General features: G+C 37.0%; 1 protein-coding gene across 4 annotated transcripts in view; it reads right to left on the bottom strand.

Annotated features, from left to right (window-relative positions):
• Window positions 1–10762, bottom strand: part of LOC148022757 (protein FLX-like 3) — a 35996-nt gene extending 25234 nt beyond the window's left edge. Inside the window, exons 1-4 of one of the 4 annotated variants that reach the window (XM_087695673.1) lie at window positions 10579–10761; window positions 9082–9172; window positions 8863–8927; window positions 8662–8771 (exon numbers count right to left, since the gene is read on the bottom strand). The gene's annotated coding sequence lies outside the window, so the exon portion shown is untranslated. Of the gene's footprint in view, window positions 1–8661; window positions 8772–8862; window positions 8928–9081; window positions 9173–10578 lie in introns of all 4 variants that reach the window. The other 3 variants (XM_087695672.1, XR_015693536.1, XM_087695671.1) reach the window with 3 other exon arrangements.
• Window positions 10763–21433: the final 10671 nt, after the last annotated feature.

The following is a 21433-nucleotide window of genomic DNA, read 5'->3' as shown; positions in this document are numbered from 1 at the left end:
TGAAACATCAAATGAAATATACAGAGCAACTGAATGCTCAAGTAAAAACACGAATGAATTGAGATTATTAATCTCTATAGCAAACCCAATGTCGTAAGAATACAATGTATCGCTACCTCTCTGTAAAATAACTTTAAAAAGCTTTCGCATTGGATTCAAGAGAAAATGCATGAGTCAATCTATGCAGCAAGACATGCTTTCAACAGAACTCCGTCTACCTGTACACGAGACCCCTCCCATATTATAATGCATACCATTGATTACATGCATCAATAAGATTCCCAATCTTGCAAGAAAAATAGGTTCTCCGATTTCATGTCAGTCAAAACGAGATGGTCAAACACAAACAAGGCAAAACCACAAACAATATGAAGATTAAGCTGCAATTGCCGCTCCAAATGTCTAGTATTGGCCTATTCAATGAATATGATTTCTGTCGCAAATAGTTCTTTCATAGGCTTCTTTAAGCAGTCACCCTAGGCATAACTGTCCTTCAAACTCAAGGAGAGCAGTGAATAGTTGTGTTAAAATTAAGAATACGCATCATCTTCTCAATTTATTCATTGATTCCAAAAAGTCAAACGTAGCTACAAAAAAGAAACAAGAGTCTAAGTAGACACACACAATCAAATGAAAAGAATGTGCAGATAAATACTAGAACTTATATGCTATTTACAATTTTCAATCTGTGAAAAGACTAATAACTTAGTTACACATACTAAAACTTGTACCATTTTTAAAAAAATCACTCGAGTAGAACCTGAAGATATGATATCAGTTAAGGAAAAACTAAGGAGATGGCTGGTAAAAACTCTTTATCTATTTTGAGAATTTGTGTCACATAGCATACATGTAATAATTTTCTCGTTTAAACTGCCGATCTAAAATTCTCCATGATCGGTGTAAAACTTGACCTCGGCACAAGCCTGAGAATTAATCCTCGAACAAAAACGAAGATAATAAGGCAAATAAATTCTAGAATCTAAAAATAGTAACTCCTTAAATTTTAGGAATGGTAACCCTTGCATTTCTCAAGTTGTTTTAAGCAACTTTTATCATTGTAACCACATCAAAAAGTGTTATGTGGCTCAGTTACAGTGACTTTTATTCCGTGAGTATTCTTACATGTGCATCTTCTGTCTTGGCCAAGCTCATTGTCTTACATCATCTCCAGTGGCTAAGCACACAACCCCAAACCACTGACATTCTATTCTTCAATGCCCATTCAATATGGAACCAATCCTGAGGCTCAAACAAACCATTAGTCCAATTTGTCCCAATGGATGCCTCTTCTAACCATGCAAAGATCTTGGCTTATTCCAAGATAACTCTAGGGATAAAAAACAACAGCAACTAAAGAAAAGAAAAACAAAATATTTATATAAGTCAATAAGGAAAGCAATTGCAAAAAGTATCACCACCTGGTGATATACCTTCCTCTTGATAAAAGCAAGCGACCTCGATTGCATGCCTTACATGTAACGGATGACACGAGGATAACAAGATTCTCCATGTTATTAGTATCATTGCATATATCACTTACTAACAAATGACATGGGGCGATGGTAGGAGTTTTCCACTACCATTTGTGTCATTGCAAGTTCAAGTCTCACATAGGAGGAGACTCACATCCTGTATCCAACTATGATTACTAGGAGTCTTTCTAATATACATGTTTTCGAATACAACACATGGCGATAGCACATATCCCTGAACTATTAGTGTCACAACATGTATAATCATTCAACTGAAGTGTAACAAATACAACTTCAAAGCACTGAGATTTCATTCCATGATACACATGTTAATGCTAAGTGTAAACCATACATTATGCATTATTCAATGAGATGCAGTATTCAACTGTACAATAGAGAATGTATATTCCTTCAAAAAGCATTCTAAGTCACTGCAAATTCCAATAAGAAAGCTTCTCGGTAAAGTTGTAATAACTAAGACAAATCTGCCAATTCAGTATCTTGCATCCATTTGATATCCATAGGTGAATAGTTCTTGAACTTCACCAAAAATCTTCTTATAACTCTACCTTTCACTTTCCTATCCTTATGTGCCAGGATCTGCTCAAGAACTAGAATCTCATCTAATTCCTCTACTTCAGGCTGTTCCTCTTGAACCATATCTTCTGACACTTCACAAATAAAAGACCTCAATAGACTCACACGGAATGCATTAAGAATTGTTCAATTCTTTGGCAATTTCAACCTATATGCCACGTCATTGATCTTTTCTGAGACTTGAAAAAGACCATAATAATGCATACTCGACTTTGAAAACAAACATTTCTTACAATTATGTTTTCTCAAAAGTGCCTTTTCAAAACGCAATAAGACCCAATCATCCTTTTTGAACAACGGTTTTCGACGATGACTATCAGCATGTTTTTTTTTTTTAGCTTGTGACTTTTCTAAAGCATACTTGACCTTTTTATATGCTTCTTTCCAATCTTTTACATAACGAACTACTTCAAAAATGTTATGTTTTGTCTGTAAAACGAAAGGCAATTTCTTCCCACCTTTCACAATCTCAAAAGATGCTTTGTCAGTAGATAAGTGCACCGTATTATCATATGCATACTCAACCAATGGCAAGTAGTGTTCCCAAGAAGTCTTATGGTCTGAAACATAACACTTCAGTAGATCTAAAACAGTAAAATTTGCTTCTTCAAACTGTCCATCAATTTGTGGATGGAAAAAAGATGAAAATTTCAACATAGTGCCTGTGTTTTTAAACAATGTTTTCCAAAACAAGCTAGTCATTCTTGGGTCTCTATCGCTGACAATTGACCATGGCATTCCATTGTACTTGAAGATATTATGCATAAATATCTTTACCATGTGTTTTGACTTAACCTTTTTCCTTACAGGAATGAAATGTACATGTTTGCTGAATCTGCAAATGATAGTCTAGATTCCATCATTCCCTGAAAAAGTTCTTTGAAGATCAAAAATGAAATCCATGGCAATACTTTCCCATAGCATTTCTGGAATAGGCAATGGTTGCAATAACTCTGGTGCCTTCTGTCTATCAAATTTGACATTTTGGTATACAAGGTAAGATCCAATATATGCATCAACATAAGATCTCAAGGTTGGCCAATAAAAGAAAGTCTCTACCACTTTGATTGTAGCATCAATACCACGATGTCTTGCATACGGTGGAGCAAGACTTACTAATAAAACTTTTAGCCTTAGCTATTTTGTAATGCATAGTCTTCCATGTATCATAATAAAGCCTTCTTTGAACACATAATGATCATGATGTTGGCCATTGATCAATTATTCATAGATTTCAGAGAAATCTTCGTCGTCAGCATACTGTTCTTTCATATCATCCAATTTATGGTGATAAGAAATTAAAACAGCTGACACATGTGGTTTGTGAGATAAAGCATTTGTGAGTATATTCTTCTTGCCTTCCAAATGAAACATAGATAGAAAATTTACCCAATCCATGATTTTCTCTGACAATTTAGCCTGTGTGAGAAAGTATCTAAGCGTTTGATGATCCGTTTGCACTACAAAATCAGCACCAAGCAAATAGTGCTTCCAACTAGAAAGTGCATGGATCATAGCCAATAACTCTTTCTCATAAATTTGAGAAGTCACTTCAACGACAGAAAATACTCTACTCTCGTATGCCACAAGTCGGCTATTTTGCATTAATACAACACCAATGCTATTTCCACATGCATCACTACACTACGAATGGCTTAGACAGATCTAACAAAATAAATATTGGATCTGTAGTTTTTTTTTCCTTTAAACATCTGAATATTGATTTCTCTTTGTATGTCCATTGTCATTTGACATCCTTCTTTTCAAGCGCATAAAAAGAAGAAGCAATTTCTCCAAAGTGTCTTACAAATATTCTGTAGTAAGAGCCAAGGAAACTGTGGACATCATAAACGGTTTTCAAGTCTGGCCAAGAGACAATTGCTTCTATCTTTGCAAGATCCATCTTCACATCATCTTTAGAAACTATGTGCCCAAGGAAGTGAATCTCTTCCAAAAGAATTCGCTATCCTCTTCATTCTTTGAAAAGATAATCATATCATCAAAGAATGTGCCAATAAAACTTCGATAAGGGCAGAAAATTCTATCCATCATCCTGTTAAACATAGCAAGAGCATTGATCAATCCAAACAACATGACTAAAAATTTAGAGACCAAATGTCATTCTAAAAGGAGTCTTATGTATATCCTCTAGCCTGATTCTGATCTGATGGTACCCACTTTTCAAATCTATTATGCTATACATTCCAGCTTTCTGTAATCGATCAAGAATGTCATCTATCCTTGAAATCGGAAACCTATTCTTAATCATGTTCTTATTCAAGACTCTGTAGTCAATACACATTCGCCAAGAGCCGTCCTTTTTCTGAACTAGTAACACAGGTGAACAAAACGGAAAACTACTGGGCACTTGCAAATAGAAAAATAGGGTTAGGAACACTTGGCCCATTTCGTAGATGGTTAAAGAGAGCCCCTTTTCTAAAAGCTCATTGCCCTATGTCATAATCTCTTTCTGTTGTGCTACACTGACCCTGTACAGTGGCCTATTGGGCGGACTAGTCGCTGGAATAAGATCTATGGTATAATCTTCAAGCCTCTCAGGGGATAACTCTCCTGGTAACGAATCTAAGAAACAGTCATCACTCAATTTATCTAAGAAAGCTTTTCTACTTTCATCTAGTACAGACACATTACTCTCAACTTCATTAACATGCTTTGCAAAAACCAAGTACACAGAAATATGATTTTTCATTACAAAAGTAATTGCAAAAGCAGAAACAACTGGGATAGGCTTTCCTTTAAGCTTCACATCTAACACATGAGTCTTGCCCTTTTGTACAAGAGTAATCATTCTACTGTAAGTATCCAAGATAGCATGCTTCCTGTGGCACCATGGAATACCCAAGAGGACATCACAGCTCTCTAAAGGCATAATATGAAACTCCTCTATGTCCACAGCTCTGAATATGCATACGAAGTTTGCCAAGAATGGCGGTGACAAGTTCAGTATGTCCTGGGCATACCAAATCAACTTGTCTAACTGGTCCCATTTTCTCGGGACGTATACTCAGCTTAGCTGCCGATGCCAGTGAGATAAGGTTTGCACGAGCTCCAAGATCAAAGAAAATAAGCACTGTGGTGGCATTATCAACTGATTGATCTCCCGTCATATCAAGCACTAAGCCAATGATGGCCTTCTTTTTACTTGGTGCATATGTATCCTCCACATCTTTAGAAGATTGTTGTGGGCACTTAGAAGCAATATGACATTTTTGTTCACATATAAAGCATTTCCCAACCATCATTAAAACCTTTCTTCCGTCTAATGATTTGTCAAAAAGTGATCTCTTATATCCTTTACCCTGTTTAAATAAGTCTAGGGTTCCTACTGAAATCTTTTCTTCCATAAAAGACTTCTTTGTAAAGCTGGTCTTTTTTGAAAATTACTTCTTTTTCTTGCCAGGATCTTGCTTAAACTGAGAATCCTTCTTTTCAGTGCCTTTAAAGCTGTCAGCTTTTCCTTTCAACAATGCATTTGCCACACCAACATTTTCAATTGACCGTACGATATTTATAACCCTAGCCTTGGTGTAATAATCCCTGATGGCTTCGGACAAACGCAACAGTACTTTTTAATTTGTTCTGACGGACACTATCCTGTAAGAACTTGCAGATGAAAGTACTTTTCAAAATTTCTTATTGTACTCGTCTAAATCCGCACAATTTATTGCGTCCAATTTATGCCATGCAATCATGACATCTAATAAACGTGTTAGTTAACCATGAGACTGCAAACAACTGTTTAAAATGGACCCAAGTGGCAAGTGCATATCCTTGCATCAACAATATGTTCCACCGCTACAAAGTATTACCTTTCAAAAAAGTTGCAGTATTCCGCACCTAGAAGTCTCAGTAAAATTCCCTCCCGTATAAGCTGCATCAAACTATTATGTAAATGTCAAAGCTTTCAGCTTATCTTGCATACCTTTGAAGGTTTCAAACTTTATTACCTGACCACCCTCTTTATAGTCTTTAGGCTTTGCACTTTTTGGTGTCACGTTGTCATAGACAGATGGCTCTAAAAAGGAGAGTCCCTTAATCACATTATCAACATTCATTTCACCCATCTTAGTTGCCATATGCCCACTAGGCTGAAAAAAACCAATCATTGCATTTTGTACTCCAAGCATCAAACAAGGACTCTCCAAAGTCTGATAACTAGGCCGTAGACCAATATTAGCATAAAGTGGGTTCACTGCCTCAATAAGCATCATTCTTGGTGGCCCTCTGAGCAATTATCCTCGATAACTAGTGGATAATCCAACCATTGCTTGAAAAACTGACCCACCACCAAAGTAACCAAGAAAATAAGTAAACTAAGAAGGAATAGTCTATTGTGTCACTTGTGCATAACTGCCTTGGCCATTCACTCCATGGTCCTATGCTTATGCTTATTGCACTGGACCTGTCTCCATATTTAGCGTCTTTTCCACATGCACATGCACCATGGTATGATGTGATGATTCAACCCGAGAATCCTTATTAGAGGAGTTGTGCCATAAACAAGTCCTCGTGTTCTTACTCCTCATCTTGTGGTTCAATGTCGATTCTAGAAGGTAGTGATACATGTGCATCAATACTCTCTTCGATGTCTATGAGCAAAAGAAGATTTCTCCTTCATGAGGGAGTTTTCCTTTGCCTTTGTCCATGTCTGTCATCTCTCTAGTCTTATAATCTTTGTAAAATCTGTGTATGGCCTTTTTCACCCAAAACTGACCAAGCTTAAATTCTTACAAAAAAGAATTCAAATCCCGAGGATGAAACCATGAAACCGGTCTATGACTCACATAAAGCGGTAGTTCCTTCAATCAACACCTAGTCTTTTTACACACACAAAAAAACAGAAACCTCACTCTCTTGCTGAAGACCAGATTCACCCCGAAGACCAATGCCCCTCTCGATATTTCTTTATCAATTAAAAGATGAAAAGTTATAAAAATGAAATGTTCCAAAATACATAACCTATAAATAGTTGATTTTCATCTTTTCTAAGTAAATTCCAGCTACATAAGAACAGTGCAGCATGACCAAATCAACATTCCTTTTAAAAAAACATTTTTTGTGACCAAAACTCAATGATTCATATGCAAAATTACAGTCTACAAATCTCTGAATTCACTGTTCTTATTGTCCAACATGTCTGTGACCAGAACAATACTAAATCAAAGTAGAAAAACCATATTCTTGTGTGGCATGGTCATTACTTCCTTTAGTTCCTTCATTGAAGAAGTCAACAGCTGCTCCTGAACCTAAACAATGAGGCTCTTGCCTCAGTAAAAATGCAAAGAAAATATAAAATTGTATCTTCGATGGAATCAGTCCATCATGCAAAGCATTTCCTATGAGGATAGAAAGAGTTGATCAAAGAGAGCAAGCTCTACCTCCGTACATGAGTCAAGGACGAAGTACTCTCCATAACTGATGAAACTACAGCAATCAACTCTCGGCTTCTCAAAACTTCATTCTCAAATCTACCCCTTATATCTATTACGTTTTTTTTAATGCTCTCTCTATCTCTTTTGAAAATTTACCTCACATGGCATACATGTAATAATTTTTCCGTTTAAACCTTCCAATCTAAAATTCTCCATGATCGGTGCAAAATTTGACCTCGGCACAAACCTGAGAATTAATCCTCATACAAAAATGAAGATAATGACGCAAACAAATTCTAAGGTCTAAAAATAGTAACTCCCTAAATTTTAAGAATGGTGACTCCTACATTTCTCAAGTTGTTTTGAGCAACTTTTATCATTGCAACCATATCAAAAAGAGTAATGTGACTCAGTTACAGTGACCTTTATTCCGTGGGCATTCTTATATGTGCATCTTCTATCTTGGCCAAGCTCATTGTCTTACATCATCTCCAATGGCTAAGCACACAACCCCAATCCACTAGCATTCTATTCTTCAATGTCCATTCAATATGGAACCAATCCTAAGGCTCAGACAAACCATTAGTCCAATTTCTCCCAATGGATGTCGCTTCTGGCCATGCAAAGAGTCCGACTTATTCCAAGAGAACTTTGGGAATAAAAAGCAACAACTCAAATAAAAATAAATAAAATGTTTATATAAGTAAATAAGAAAAGCAACTACAAAAAGTATCACCACCTGGTGACAAAAATAGTAACAATGGAGCTTTCGTGTACAGTAGAAAGTTTAATAATAATAATAATTGCAACAAGTTACAAGATACTATATCATAGCAAGCATTTGAGCATATCTAATTCCTAGCAGTAGTCATACTACCTAACTAATCCTACTAGGCTAAAAATTGTATCCCTTTGTATGAACCTACTACACCTTCTGATCAGCTAGTCAAACTGATAATATAGACAATTAAGAAAGTTCGACACTGATTCTTTTCATTATGCCTTCAGCAAAGATAAAATTTCAACTTCACTTCATTCTTTAAAATTCAATGCAGAAGCAAGCTTTCACATAGCTTCATACATATCTTCAGCCACAAGTTTTCTAGATAATCATTTTCTGAAGGAAGTATCAAAAATTTTAACTAAAGCAATTGCACAGAATAGCACATAAACGAGCCTTTGACACTAGTTCACACCTTGATCTAACCATTTAGCGGCGTGATAGACCCCCGTGTTGTATATCATAAACCCCCCAAGCTGGTACAGCTTCAACTCCAAATGCAGCATTATCTGTGGCAGCATCAATCTGCCAAACAAAACAAATAGATCATACCCATAAAATTAATTTATATGAGCAAATCAAATGGCAATCCTTCAAGCCAAGTATGTGTAGTCACCTGGCTTACGCCATATCCATCTCCGAATGTCTCAACAGCACAATAGGTAAAATTTGTCCCATAGACTGCTTTAAATGCACCAGGTACAACCATACCCAAAAAAACACCAGTTTAAATTTCAAACTCTAAAACACTAATGAGAGGAATTGAAGATCTAAAAGTCAGCCTACCTTGAGCCTCTTTCTCAACATTTGTGAACTTTACTCGCAACTTCTCTACCTCTCGAGCCATAGAGATAAGATACTTCTCCGTAGCACCCCTTTGCTCCAACAATTCAGTACTTGCTTTATTTTCAAACTCAAAAGCAGTCCTGTTTGAGAAACAATGAAATGTTAGTTGAACGAACATGCAAGCATGACATCCAACCAATCCTTCACCAAACAGACCACCATGGATTGGAGATTTCAAAAATGCCAAAAGGCCGTTACATTGAATTTCTTGTCGCAGACCATCAACTTTAGCTTTCAGTATCAGAACCTATTTAGCATCTATACGAACCCTTAATATTTATTGATTTAATTGTTGTACTTACGCAAGCTCCTAGCGACTACCTAAGAGCTTCTAAGCCTTGGCTTGTATCCTTTGCAAGTCAACTTTAAGGGGTTCGAGAGCACGAAGCTCAGCTTTCATCTTTGGAAATTTCTCAGCTAGAACTCTAAGATGTTACTCCTTATCAGCTTCAATTCCACTCGACAATTGCTACAACCTTTAAACTTCTTGCAGAGTTGTAGCTAGCTCTTGTCTAAGAGTAACATGGGTAACAACCAACCTTTGATTCTCAGTTAGAAGCCTCTGGATCACATAATAAACTAGACCAATTAAATGTCCGTACACAAAGAATTCAGAGTGCTCAAAATCTGAAAAACAACTCCAAGCAATCAAATATTATGTTCACTTAAGCACTACACAACTGGTCATAACTTTCAAACAAAAGCATGCATGAGAGGTAGTTAGCACCAGCCATACAAAATTAGCCATACTAAGAAAGTTGTTTCGAATGTTCTACAGCCTCGTGAATGGCAAAAGGTAATTCGCTAGAGATATCATCTTCTCAGGCTTGTGAGTTTTCTACCACTGCATTGAGACCATTCCCTATACAGCTCTGAGTTCAAATATCTCCTTACTACCAACGTTGCAAGAAACTGACGACATGATACTGAATCAAACCGAAGACTATCCTTCTACACCTCAAGCTTGGAAGTTTTCTGCTTCTGTATGAGAAGAAATCTAAGTGCTCATTATTTGACCCACGAGGAAGTAAATGGGCAGCTGCTCATTACTCTTAAAACAAAGCCTCAGTCAAAGACGCCACTTGTGCAAAGACAGACCTGGAGATTAGCAGGTATCAGGGACTACTGGTAAATGATCAGCTGCGTGAACTTTGAAATCTATGTGGACTGGACTAACTTGCGGAGAGCCTGTCAAAGTTAGGGTTTCGATTCTAGCTGATTGTAGTGCATCGTTCTTTAATCCGTGGTTAGGGTTTCGGCTCTAGGGCGATTCTTATGCATCGTTCTTTAATCCGACACAGAAATGCTTACAAAGAAAGCTCATCAGAGAGTACGTTAACAGAGGCACCAGATCCAGGCCACCGGGACCTCCAAAGCTTCCTCAGAGAGGCGTTCGAGCTATATAGCAAGAACTCTACACCCAGCGAGCAAAGACTCTTCAAAGAAGAACGGATGCGAATGAAGATAATCAAAAGTGTTAACGTACCGGGGGAGAAGGACGATGCCGGTGGCGATGGAGATGGAGATGCCGGACGAAAACACGAAGGCAAGCAGAAAAATGCGATGATCCAGGAAAGAAACGAAGAGCAGAGCAAAGATCTTATTTTCATAACCCTACTTTCGGGCGGGCGACCCGTCTGACATGGAGGGCGTCCACCACGATCTGTGGACATCTATCTTAGGCTTCATAAGCTCGAGGCAAAGAGCAAGAACAAGGTGATGTAATCACAAAGAAAGCCTCTCCAAGGAACTCTTTCCACTCGAAACTATACTTCTTTTCTTTAGTTAGTCAATTCTTGAAACAATTGTGATTGGGCTTCATCCCAATCCACTCACTCATAAAGATAGGGCCTCACTAAGCTGCTCAATCGCACAAGAGGGAGAGAGAGAGCTCAAGTACAAGAAGAAGATCTTGCTTAATGATTTGTTCGCAAGTACAACTAGTACACTCTCCTCAACGTTGAGAGTGACCTCTAGGTTGTTTAAATAGCCTCTAGATGGCTAGGGCTAGGGTTTCTCCCTACCCTCTAGCTCATTCACACTGAGCTACCCTTATCCACCCTTGCATACATGGGGTTCACATGCCTATCTCTCAATAGGATGTTGCCATAATGGGAACATAGAAAAATGTTCATTTCTTCAAAAGCAAGATGGAATCTACCATGGGAAAGCATGATAATGCTATGCATGTTATGTCTACTATGCATGAGAGCAAATATTCAACATTAGGTGGTTGCAACAATGCTTCAAAAGTTTAGGAAATATCCATTTATGTTTGTGTGTGGTGGTCTATTTAATTAAATATTGCAATGGACATTGTAGGGGAAGATCTCAAAACTAGTTAACACAACCTCTACTACACTCGAGATCAATTTAGTGTTGGGAAATGTGTATTAAGAGCAATCGTGTTAAGTGAAACCATGTTTATTAAAGTTACGCTTGTCTTTGGTAGGGTCTTAAAGAAGATCCATCTTGCCTTGTCATGGAGTCTGTTGATTTTGTCCATCCAAGTTCAAGAAATGAATTTGAAAGTAAGTTAGACCACCCCTTACAAAATACTAGAAATATCTATAATAGTAACAAAAGAAAACGAGCACTTGATGAAATAGATACTATAGAAATCAAATGCAATAGTTTGTAAAAGGAAATACATGCAAGTATATGGAACGTAACAAAAAATATGGCACAAAGAAGCCACAATAAGACAATATGCCATAGTTTGAGATGTGAATACATTATAAGACATGCAACATTACTATGTTAATGAAAATCTAGAAAACTACATAAATGTTAAGAAGGGCTCATACAAAACATGTGGAAGATAGATCATGTTCTAACACTAGAAGTGACAAATTTGGATGGAGCTAGTCATCTCATTGCAAGAAGTACCTCCCAAATAGAACTTTCTTTTCATTTGATTGGAGGAAGTAGTCATTCCACCCAACAAAACTAGGGGGCTTTGACATGTGGCAAATACACAAGGGTCTACTATTGCAGTCTCATCACCTAAGGGAGTTCAAATTTAGGGGGGCTTTGACATGTGGCAAATATGCAAGGGTCTTCTATTGCAATCTCATCGCCCAAGGGAGTTCCAAACATGGCCTTGCTCTTTTTCGCAACTATCTACTCACCACAACCAAGGTGTTGCCATGCTACATAGGGATACACAAGTGTCATTTTATAGACAACACACTACCAACTCCTTAACCATTACCATGACAAGCTCCACCAAACTCTATGACGATAACATTTTGAAGACTTCTTGAGAAAACATGTTGTCAGCCACTTAACTACCTCAACTATGAACTCCATTGGGCAAGCAACCCTCAATAGGAATCTTATTTGTTTGTGCCATGGACCATGTCCATTGATTAAATCTTTGAAGGTTTAGATGACCAAAAATAAGGCAATGTTGGGAGTTCATGTGCTCTCTATGCAATAACTAACACACAACTAGTTCACCTTATTTAATTCTGGGGAATTGGCCATGAAGGTCCTCAGTGAGGGCAATGGGGACAGTGAGAAGCATCTCTCTCTCTCTCTCTCTCTCTCTCTCTCTCTCTCTCTCTCTCTCTCTCTCTCTCTCTCTCTCTCTCTCTCTCTCTCTCTCTCTCTCTCTCTCTCTCTCTCTCTCTCTCTCTCTCTCTCTCTCTCTCTCTCTCTCTCTGTGCGTGCGCGCGCGCGCGCGTGTGTGTGTGTGTGTGTGTGTGTGTGTGTGTGTGTGTGTGTACCTTTATCCATACTTGAATTTGAAAACTTCCCCTCTAGCTAGAATTCTAGCCAACTTGGTGAACCCTCGCTAGCATCCTAGTGTCTTAGTCAAGGTAGACACAGCAAAAGAACCACCTAAATTTTGTGACATCATTGACAAAGTTGGAGAACACATCTTGGACCATCTAGTGGTTTACAAGAACCTCCCCAAGTCATGCTTTAAATGCCACAAACATGGCCATTTCACAAAGGACTGCCTTGATTAATGCCCTTGAACCTAAAAAAGCCCCCCCAAGATGAACAAGCAAATAATTTTCAATTGGTTAACAATAGGAAAGCTAAACAAAATAAGCTCTAAACCAATAAGATAAATAAACCTAAAAGCCAAAATAATTTCACTCCTCTCTAGAATTGGATGATCAAGAGAATTATGGTTCATACTCCTTCCCCTTGGGAAACAAAGAGAAAACATTTTAATTGAGGAATTCCTCTAGCTTAGAGGCCAAGTAGACATCTCCTTGAATGACAAAGATGGAGATTTCATTTTCAACTCCCAAACTGCTATGAATCCCAAATCTAATTCAAAAAAAGAACTTGATTAATATGACTTTAACCACCACCCCCCCAAAAAAAGAGAAGTTGTGTTGTCTCAAGCTAAGGAGCACACACACACACACACACACACACACTCTCTCTCTCTCTCTCTCTCTCTCTCTCTCTCTCTCTCTCTCTCTCTCTCTCTCTCTCTCTCTCTCTCTCTCTCTCTCTCTCTTCCTTCATGGCCCCAAATTTATTTAATTTTAAAAACCCAATAAACAAGGCTCCCCCAATTTAAGCAATAATAACTATAACCTCTAAAAGAAGCTACTCCAAAGTTAGAGGCAATCTCCCCCACTTCACAAAATGAATGATCAGCCCCCCTTCAAGGGGAAAATTAACAATGAACAATAAAGATGAAGTCATTACAACTCATTTCATACAACACTAAGGATCAGTTGGAGCCAATAAGAGCCAAGACTACTAGAAATTGGTTGGTTCAAAATAGTTAGTCTCTCAATTGTATCGACTTATGAGAAGTTAAAGTCGTTAGATTTCTCTATATAGGAACTTGAAGAGCATGTACCCTAACCACACATGGCAACACACAAACAATGTAAGAAGAAGTGGAGGGATAGTCATATGAGATTGTTAAGTTTGTACATTAGGTATTTAAAGACCCTCAAAACCAATGGGTGGTTATTATTTTTATGGATGATGAAGAATTGCAGTGGTTTCATTGTATGCTAACTACATGCACTCTGTAAAGGGTATAGGAATTATTTACAAGTTTTAATTGTCCCGTTATTTTATAGTTGATTTATAGCATGGTATAATGCATTTAACATTATTTTCTTAGAAAGGTCAGGTAGTCTCAAGGAGAGAAAGAGGCTTGGTTTAAGATGAAAGCTACCCATAGCATCATAGAGACACACAATGAAAGGTCATACATGTGGTCCAACAAATAGAGGGTAGATGCCTTAAAAAGGCCTAGACTTTTGGACAAGCTTCCAAATTAACTTGGTTCAAATCAATAGTCATGAAATGCTATTGTCAAAGTCCCCCTAAGGTTGATCTTAAAGAAATTGAGACCATATGAAAAGGCCTCTCATGGGATCCTAATGACAACAAAAGAAAGATCCCTAAAGTAGCATGGAGCACTTGTATTCTCCTCGATAATAAGGGTGCACTAGGGCTACTTGATTTCTCCCTAATTTAGAACACTTAATTGAATTAATTTGCCTCCAAATGGATTGTAAGAAGGATCATATAGGCTTACAAGGACTAGCCGATTCTATTGCACAAAAGTGTAGGCAACCTTTTTGCCAAAGACTACCCCAAATGGAATAAACTCTCTAAACTCAATGCTCTCTTTTTAAAAATTTAGGTCACAATAAGTAATTCCTCTCCTCTTGTTGAAAATATGTAGTCCTCTTGGTTCAAATACAAAGATAAACTTTGCTTAAGTGAAATAATGAACTTCACCCTCCCTTGGGTCTCTCTTTGAGAATTATTAGCTAGAGAATCTTTAAGAAAGGCATCCAAAGGTGGGAAGACATTTTGAATTTGTAAAATAACCAATGGTTCAACCTACTCTCCATTGTAACTAAATTCAACCTCGGGAGAAGGGCACTTAAACATGTACAAGACAAAATAAGTAGTTTGAACTCAAGCCTCTCAAAAACTATTCAAATCAAAGGATAATGTAAGTTGTGATATTTTATACCAAGAAGAAAGACTCACACATCGAAAATGACATGAGCACTAGCTTTCATTCACTTCCATGATGGTTGGTGTAATCTAAATATGTATGCATAAATTAGGAAAGACTAGCCAAGAGCCAAATAGGAGAGGTGATCGCCCAACTTAAGCGGAAGCCCAACTCAAAGCCTATGTATCAAAAGTGAAAAGTGAATAGATAAGCTCATTATCGTGGTTGAGAGCATGTTTCTCCTTCTTTCTTCCAGTCTATCTACTCTTGAGAGGTGAAGCTTCTTCCTTACATGTGCTCTTCTCTTCTCCCCCTTCTTGGATGAGAGGCAAAATGGAGGAGAGGTTGGGTTGCTTCTTTTCTTCTTTGCATTTCCCCTCTCAAATCAAGTGGTTATAGATCGGATCAAGAGCTATGGAGTAGAGGAGTCTAATCACATACCAGCACATGAATTGTGGAGCCACCATTGAGCTTTTGCTTGCAAGGTCAAGGAGAATGTAAGGCTATGAGTTTACTACACCCTTGTTGATTCACTCGCTCTTGCTTTCCAACGGTTTGGGAGAAGGATAGATGGATCGAGTGTGCAAGAGATGCATAAGCTATGTGAGAAAGAGTCATTGTCAAATCTATTTTGTATGCACCTATAAGCACAAGGACTTTGCGTGTGCACATGCACAATAGATCCGCTCTATTACAAGACTATAAAGCTACTTAGAATAGGGTGTGTTTTATTTATTTGCACAAAAGCAAGCCATGCGAGGAAAGGAAAAGCAAGAACTCAAAAAGGATGCTTTCAATGTATTTTGAGCATAAAAGCTTAATTGAATATTGTAAATACATGCATGGGGGAGGTGCTTGCCCATGCATGGGGTGATTTGCACCCAATCTCGTGTCATGCATGCTTTCTCTATTTCTCTTCTCTCTTGTTTCTATTTTCTTTCTTATTCAAATTGTATTTCTTTACATTTTGATTTAATAATTTATTGTTATTTAATAGGGGTTCGATAGCCACACATCTCACATGACCTTGTAGGGAATCCTAGTTTGGTATATACATAGGAGTTTGTGGGCCCGTGCAATCATACGATGCATGTTCCACTAGACACATGATAGCCACAATGTGCACTTACTTTTAGTTCTTGCACAATAGGTACATAACCTTATGGAACATTCTAAGGTTATCCCATATGAATATGGAGGGTGAACATCTAAGTGCACTTACACACAAACCAAAGTTTGAGACATGAAGCTATACCTAAAGACAATATGTTTGGAACCCTAATAAGGGCAAGGAATAGCAACATAATTATAAGAAACCTTCAACCACACTTGTTCAACAAAGCCATTAATTCAACGTATTGCCCTTAAGTACATCAAACTACTTCAATCTTGCCTAAACATCTCAATTGAGAGACTGAGCACTCCACTAGCTGAGTTGCAAACAACTCTCTGATGTCAAGAATGGACAAACAATTGTGACTATTCAAGGAAAATTATCAAACCCAATTTCCATACTCAGACTCTTGATGGCTAGCCCTAATTTCATTTTCAAAAACTTATCAAACTACCTAACACCATTAAGTGTTTGGGGTAAAGGTACCTATGCATATGCCACCTTGTGTTTACTATACGTGGTGCGTAGATCGGATGGTGTACGCGTGCGTAGTGAATGCTGAAAGGTCACCAAGAACAAAGAACTCTACAAACCTTCATAATTTCAAGTACAAAGCAAAAGCAGATTTGCATGACATGAGACAAAAGGGACAAATTGGGTGCAATCTCCCGCCATGTCTTGTGCGAGCACTCCACAAGGCATGTATTTATAGATTTATTTATCTTCAAGCCCAAAAATAGCCCACTTTACAAATAACATGCATTTGCATTTACATTTGTGTTTGCCCAAATATAAAGCAAGGTGTTTGGGCGTCCAAAAGTTGGTATGTGTCCAAATACAAATATCAAATAATGAAATATTTAATCGAGTGCCTATGCGCATACAAGATAATAAATGTTTTGTCAAGTGCTTTAATAAATAAGCTTGCTTAAATAAATATTGGCGCTACGTCTTTAGTGATAAGGTGCGCACCCATAAAAAATAATAACTCTTCTAGGCATTTGGATTCACACCATCGCCTGGTGCTACCCAACGCCATTGTCGAATGCTCTACACATCAATTGGAGCATTCACAATTATTAGAAATATAATTAAATAAAACCCAACAAAAGTGAATACCTAGCAGTCTTCAACTACAAAATAATTAAATAGGTTTGAACTCTATCCTAACCTTAATTTAATTCGAGTGAGCACTCTAAACTTGTAAACGTCCATTAATTTAATTTATATTTTACAAAATCACCCACGTGCACATTAAATTAATATGACGCCCGAAAAGGACATGTGCCCCTGTCAACTTCTTACACAAGGAATCCACCTTGTGTACGAGTCCTAGCAATAAATAGTTTTATGGAATCCATCATGGTCATGAAATCCATCGTGAAATATGCCTCATGGCATCATATCCCCGGGGTGGGATAGCAATTGTCCTCAATTGCTATTAGCTCAATGTGGAGCCAACAGTGAGGGGTAAGCACTTAGGTCATGGGCATGTATCCATTGGGCCTCTTCAATAGGATGGCTTTTAAACTTAACCAAATATCTAAAATATCTATGGCCAGTTTTAGTGGTCATAAAGTCGGTGTCTAGAATAGTTTCAGGTTCAAGGATTTCAGTTTCTTCTTCTAACAAATGAGGGTTTGCATAGACAAGGTGGACAGGTAATTGGCCTCTAAAAGGTCGTAACAAGCTGACATGAAAAGTATTATGGATCTTCCAATGTTTGGGTAGTTCTAATTTAAATGCATTGTCATTGATATTGTGAATTATTTTGAAAGGTTCATAAAACCCAGGTGCTAATTGAATAACAGGGTGTTTCTCTCAACACTTTTCAATATTCTCTTTTCAATGCGTAACCAAACATAACCTAATGTAATCACCAACATTGAAACTCATGGCTTGTCTTTTCTTGTCCGCTTGGTTAGTGTATGATTGTTGGGATTTTGCAATCATATCTTTAACTTGACAAAAAATTGTAGCACACAGATTGGTAATATTATTAGTAGCTTTAACTTTATTCGACAATGATGTGACAGGTGTAGGCAATCTATATCCATAAATGATTTCAAAACGTGCTTTATGAGTAGCTATGTGTGGCGTATTATTGTATGAAAATTGAAGTAGATGCAATTGTATGTCCCATGTTTGTGGTTTTGAAATTATGTATGCACGCAAAAGATCTAGAGTTGTACTATTAGTAGCTTTTGTTTGCCCATTGGTTTCAGGATGGAATGCATATGAGAAATTAATCTTAGTACCCAAATTAGCAAACAGAGTAGTCCAAAAATTATTACAAAATCTAGAATCATGATCAGAAATACTAACTTTTGGCAAACCAGGATGAGTGAAAATAGTCTTAAAAAACAAACGTGCAGCTTGAGATGCAATTAATGTTTTCTTGCATGGTAGAAAATATGCTTGTTTACTAAATCGATCTACTGTATTCCAAATCATATTATGATTAGCTTGTGTATTAGGCAACAAACCAATTATAAAATCCATTGAAATATGTTCCCATGGACGGTTAGGAATTGGTAAATGCATTAACAAACCATATAGCTTACCATGGTGTCGCTTGACTCTTTGGCAAATTAAACACTTAGAAACAAAGTTAGAAACATTTGATTCCATTTGCGGCCTGTAAAAATCTTCAACCAATGTTTTGAAAGTGGAAATAATACCTCTATGACCTTGATATGGAGGACAATGAATTTCATGCAACACAAATTATCTAAATTGAACAGTAACACACAATCTTTTCTCATAAAACATAAATCCATCAGAATAAGACAAAGAATCAATTGGAATCTAGTTATTATCAACTAATTTGTTCAAATCAGCTTGAAAACTGGGGTCATGGTCATAGGTATCATTCATAGGAGTAAGGGAATCAAAGGATAGAATGGAAATACTATGGATACTTGGTCTTCTACTCAATGCATTGGCAACAACATTTTCTCTTACTGGCTAATATTGGATAAGTGGATGAAAACTTTGAATGAAAGCAGCCCATTTAATATGGCGGTCAGAAATTTGTGGCTAACTAAGGAGATGTTTGCTACTTTGCTGGTCAGCTTTAATCATAAATTCGGATCCCATCAGATAGTATTTTCATTTATGTAAGGCTTGAACTACAACTAACAATTCTTTATCATAGGTGGAATACTTCAACTTAGAAGGTTTAAGTTTGCAACTAAAATAGGCTATGGGATGTGAATCTTGCATGAGGATAGCTCCTATTCCTGATCTGCTAGCATCAGTGACTACTGGGAAGAATGGTTGACTAAAATCAAGTAATTGCAAAACAGGTGCATGTGTGCATGTTTCAAAAAATCAAAAGACTTTTGTTGGTTGTTAGACCAATGATACACAACACCTTTCTTTAACAAATTCGTCAAAGGCAATGCAAGCAATGAAAAATTTATCATAAATTTTCTATAAAAGCTGGCAAGGCCTAAGAAAGAGCGTAACTCATGCACATTTTTCGGGATTAGCCAATTCAAACTTGCCTCTATCTTTGTAGGATCAACACGAATACCATCAGAAGAAACAATGTGACCTAACTATTCAATCTGGGTTTGAAAAAATTAACTCTTGTCAGGGTTAGCATATAATTGATTATCTTTCAACAATTTGAAAACTAAAGATAGATGTTCACAATGCTCATTCTCATTATTATTGAAAACCAGAATATTATCAAAGAAAATAATCACACAATTATGATACTTAAAAAATATACGATTCATCATACGACTGAATATAGCCAGTACATTAGTCAAACTGAAAGATTCATAATGACCAAACTGAGTTCTAAATGTAGTCTTAAAAATGTTAGATGCATCCAAGCATACTTGATATCCAGACTTGAGATCTATCTTGCTAAAAACAGTGGCCCCTTGTAGTTTATCCATGAGGTCATCTACCCTGGGGATCGGATGTCTATTCTTAACAGTGATTTTGTTTCGGGCACGATAGTCAATGCACATCTTATATGTATTATTTGTTTTATTAACTAATAGGATAGGTGCACCAAAAGGAGAACTACCGGGCCTAATGAGTCCTCGGTTCTCGATAATTCCTCAACTTGTATTTGGATTTCTTTTTGTTCAATCTGATTGTGTCTATAAGGTGCTTTACATGGTGGTTGAGAACCTAGGATTAAATCTATTTTATGGTCTTTAGGATGTGTAGGTGGTAAACCAGGTGGTAAGTCAACATCAAAACAATCTTTAAACTGTGAAAGTAATTGTGCATGCCTAAGATGCATATTATTTTCCTTAGCTTCAATTTCATTCACCCATACTAAATATGATTTACTACATTTTTTCAATGCACGTTTAGCTTGTGTGTGACTAAACAGTGGGAAATTATCAAAGGTATGCAATCCATATAATATGATTTGGGTTTCGTTTAAATAAAATTTCATGGAATGTGTGGAATAATCTATGTCAGGGTTATGCTTGTGACACCAAGGAATTCCTAAAATAATATCACTAGCATGCAAAGGCACAACCAATACATTTCTGCGCTCAACATAATCACAGATTTTAATCTCTAAACTATGCACTTCTTATGTACCGTTGTATCTAGTGGCTAAGAATGTAGTCTTTATGCGATAATGAGTTGAAACAATAGATAATTTCAATTATTTTACCAACTTTGCAGAAATAAAATCATGCGTGCTTTCATCATCATGCAAAACAATCTTGTCTTTACCATGCACAAAACATTTCATTGTTAATAACGAATGAGGATTTGGTATACCTGGTAAATTTTTTGAAGCATTGTTGATATCGTCATCATCTTCAGTGAAGTATGGCATATCTTCATGGTTCTCATCATCAGTTGCTCCCACGTGATTGATTTGAATAGCTTGCTTATTGAACTGACATTTTGATGTTAAGTGTCCAGACTGATGAAACTTGTAGCAAACCATAAGCTTTGCTTTAGAGACATTGTTGGTAAGGGCTAGAAGTTTGGGTATATTGGTATTTGGATGGAGGGAAGGCTTAGGGTTTAAACTAGTAGTTGATGGTAAAGCAAGAGGTTGAGTCTAGGGTTTACGGAAAGAATAAGGAGCAAAGCGATTCTAATTGAATTTTCAGAAGTTAGAATTGAATTGCTTTGTACCAAAGTTACCACTAAGTGAAAATTGTTGTAGTCACTTTTCTTGTCCATGAATTTTATCATCCGCATCATGTGCTAAGGAAATTGCATCCTCCAAAGTCTTTGGCTTAAACATATCCACTTCCGCATAGAAGTGATCAA

The sequence above is a fragment of the Lygodium microphyllum genome, chromosome 16, assembly GCF_053477565.2.
Source record: "Lygodium microphyllum isolate KBCC chromosome 16, Lygodium_microphyllum_v1.1.10, whole genome shotgun sequence".
In the NCBI taxonomy this organism is placed as follows: Eukaryota; Viridiplantae; Streptophyta; class Polypodiopsida; order Schizaeales; family Lygodiaceae; genus Lygodium; species Lygodium microphyllum.
This window is presented reverse-complemented; position numbering and strand designations above follow the sequence as displayed.